Here is a 3,463-nt window from a genome sequence, read left to right as displayed (position 1 = left end):
TGTGCTGGCCCTTTTATATTGCCTCTAACATGTGGCTTCCAGATGTTTCATATCTAGAGCCAAGTGCAATGTGTCATTGTTTAACAAAAGTTCTCTGACTTAAAATATTGGCTGCAGACACTTTCAAGTACTTTTAAGGTGGAATTCTTCAAACACAGTAATTCTTGAGAGCATAGGAACTGAGTAAACCTTCCTATTGTAACCCTTCTACAATCCCTTACTGTAAAACTACTATCTATAAAGACTGTACATATGTATCACACATGGATAATACACGTGCTGCAGCAAACCGCCATGCAGTAGTTAAGGTTGCAAAACAGTTTCATTCAAAATTAAATCTCTTTTATAATGGACAGAACTTGATGATACAGTGAATTTTGGGTTGCAATTTACCATTCTTGGCACTTGCCCAAGTGTTTTTTTTTTTGTTGTTTTTTTTTGGTTGCTGTTGTTTTTAAACTTGAACCAAAACAGTTCTATTATTTTTGAGTGAGAAGACAGTGGGGGAAAATATACTTTTCCCATTATAAAAATATCTTTTAGACTTTTTGGAGTTCAAATGGCTGACTGTTGATTGTTCTGATCTATCATGGGAATAGTTCTCATTGAGGAGCAGAGCTCAAGCTGTTTCCAGAGGAAAGTGATTTTGCTGTTACTGAGTTAAGAGCATTTGAAAGCTACATATGCCACACATGAAGCAGATATTGTCACTGAAGTTATTAAGTGCACTCCTAGACCCTGATTCAGGAAACCATCCCTTTATAGGAAACCGCTGGACCACCTGTTTTACTTTAAGTCTGTGCTTAAGACTCCTAGGCTTTGTCTACACTACACGTTTTTGCCACAGAAAATATGCTAATGAGGGGCTCATTAGCATGAGTTGTGACTTCATTAGCATATTTTTTGCCATTTCTTTTTGTGCAAGGGGTTTTTGTGCAAAAAAGCAGTGTAGCCACTTCCATTTTGTGCAAACCCCCCTTTTTCCGCAAGATTCTTATGCCGCTCCGGAGCAGCCCCATCCCTCAGTTGCTGCTATCCCCAGAATTCACAATGAAGCAGACCTGCTAATGTGAGTGGGCTGGACATGCTGGAAAAGGCAACTACCTTACAGAGACCCAAGCTCCATGATGGCAGGGTGACTGCTCAGATGGTGCTCCTCCACAGGGCAGGAGTGCTCGTCAGGGAGCCCAAGCTCTGAGAAGTTCCCCGTGAATAGAATAAGAACATAAGAATCTTCTTCCTGCTTCCATCCTCGGGATCTTAGACCTTTTGCAGCAGTAGGGGACATGGATGGCCAGGGTCTTGGAAGAGCGGTGAAGAATCCTGGGGATAAAGAAGACAACGTGCCCCCTTGCGTCTATGCATTACAGTCATCTTTAACTACATGATCTCATCCTATTTCTCAAACAAAACAGTTTTACAATGGCACGTGATTGCACCCGCAGACACATGTGTTCAACATCTTGTAGGGCTGTGCACTACTCTGTATCTGCCTGACAGAAAAAAATAATCTATAGAAGTACATAGTACACCGCACGTATACAACATACCAAGCTCAACTCTCAGATGGTGAACACGGGTGAACATGAATGAAACACCACTGACTTCAGCAGAGTGAGGCTGAATTTCCCCACTTGAAGATACAGCCCAGGACATACATCACAGAACAGCAGCAAAAAAGTACACCTCTGAGGGTGGGACTTATTTCAATGTATGAATGGGGGGAAGAGGGGAGTTATGAATGAATCTTGCTATGAATACACTATCAAATACACTAGTTTGGAAAAAAGAAGATTAAGGGGGGACATGATAGCGGTTTTCAAATATCTAAAAGGGTGTCACAAGGAGGAAGGAGAAAATTTGTTCCTCTTGGTTTCTGAGGACAGGACAAGGAGTAATGGGCTTAAAGTGCAGCAGGGGAGGTTTAGATTGGACATTAGGAAAAAATTCCTAACCGTCAGGGTGGTCAAATATTGGAATAAATTGCCAAGGGAGGTGGTGGAATCTCCCTCTCTGGAGATATTTAAGAACAGGTTAGATAGACATCTGTCAGGGATGGTGTAGATGGAGCTTGGTCCTGCCTTGAGGGCGGGGGGCTGGACTCGATGACCTCTTGAGGTCCCTTCCAGTCCTATTATTCTATGATTCTATGATTCTATGAAATCAGGAAGCCATCATTAGATGTTTTCCCTGGAGTAAACCTGTGATCTAACTCATTCCTAATGTTAGCTTTCCTTATGCAATCAACTCAAAGTCCAGTCTTACCTGCTTCCCAGCTACCAACAGCATCCTCCAGGTGGCGGTCAGGGGAGTGTCCACAAGTGGACAGCACCAAGTAGGGTATGTCTACACTACAAAGTTAATTCGAACTAACAGACGTTAGTTCGAATTAACTTTGATAGGCACTACACTAGCGATCCACTAGTTCGAACTTAATTCGAACTAGCGGAGCGCTTAATTTGAACTAGGTAAACCTCATTTTACGAGAACTAACGCCTAGTTCAAATTAACTAGTTTGAATTAAGGGCTGTGTAGCCACTAAATTCGAACTAGTGGGAGGCTAGTCCTCCCCAGCTTGCCCTGGTGGCCACTCTGGCCAACACCAGGGAAACTCGTCTTCCCCCCTCCCGGCCCCGGAGCCCTTAAAGGGCCACGGGCTGGCTACAGTGTTTGTGCCAGTTGCAAGCCTGCCAGCACCCAGCCAGCAGACCCTGCACCTGCCACAACATGAGCTAGCCACTCGATGCCACCCAGCCCTCCCCCTCTTCCCGGGACCAGCCTGGCGGCTCCCAGGAGCCTGCCCGGGGCCGCAAAAGGCGGGAGCCCGCTTGGTCAGGTGCGGAGATTGTGGACCTCATCGAGGTTTGGGGGGAAGCCTCCAATGTTCACGATCTCCGCACTAGCCACGGAACGCGGCCATGTACAGCCGCATGGTTACCAGCCTGGCTGCCAGAGGCCACCAGCGGACCCGGGAGCTGGTCCGCTGTAAAATCAAGGACCTGCGGCAGTCCTACTCCCGGGCCTGCCCTCTAGGGGCCGACCCGGAGGCCTGCGCCCACTTTCAGGCCCTGGACCGCATCCTGGGTGCTCACGCTGTCCATGCCCCCCAGGTGGTCATCGACCCCAGGGCAGAGGGACACGTCCTGGACACCAAGGAGGAGGAGCCGGAGGACGCCGAGAGCCAGGAGCCTGCCCAGGACCCAGGACCCCTGAGGAACCCCACAGACCACATCACCTGTGTCGTCCGAGGCCGGGGCTCCACATGTGAGTACCATCATGCTCCCCTTATGTGTATGGGGGGGTGGGGAGGAGAGGGAGCCCAGGGACCATGCGCCTGGGCCTTGCCCACCATGGAGCAGCAGCTGGGTGTCATGCAGGGGCCTTGGCCTTGCAGAGGGGGGCTGGGTTTCACCCACCTTGTCCCCAGGGAGAATTGACCGCTGCTCTTATTTCACCACAGCCG

Source organism: Pelodiscus sinensis, chromosome 1 (assembly GCF_052426305.1).
Source record: "Pelodiscus sinensis isolate ZL-2025 chromosome 1, ASM5242630v1, whole genome shotgun sequence".
Classification (NCBI taxonomy): Eukaryota; Metazoa; Chordata; order Testudines; family Trionychidae; genus Pelodiscus; species Pelodiscus sinensis.
The sequence above is the reverse complement of the archived record's forward strand: the minus strand, read 5'-3'. Positions refer to the sequence as shown.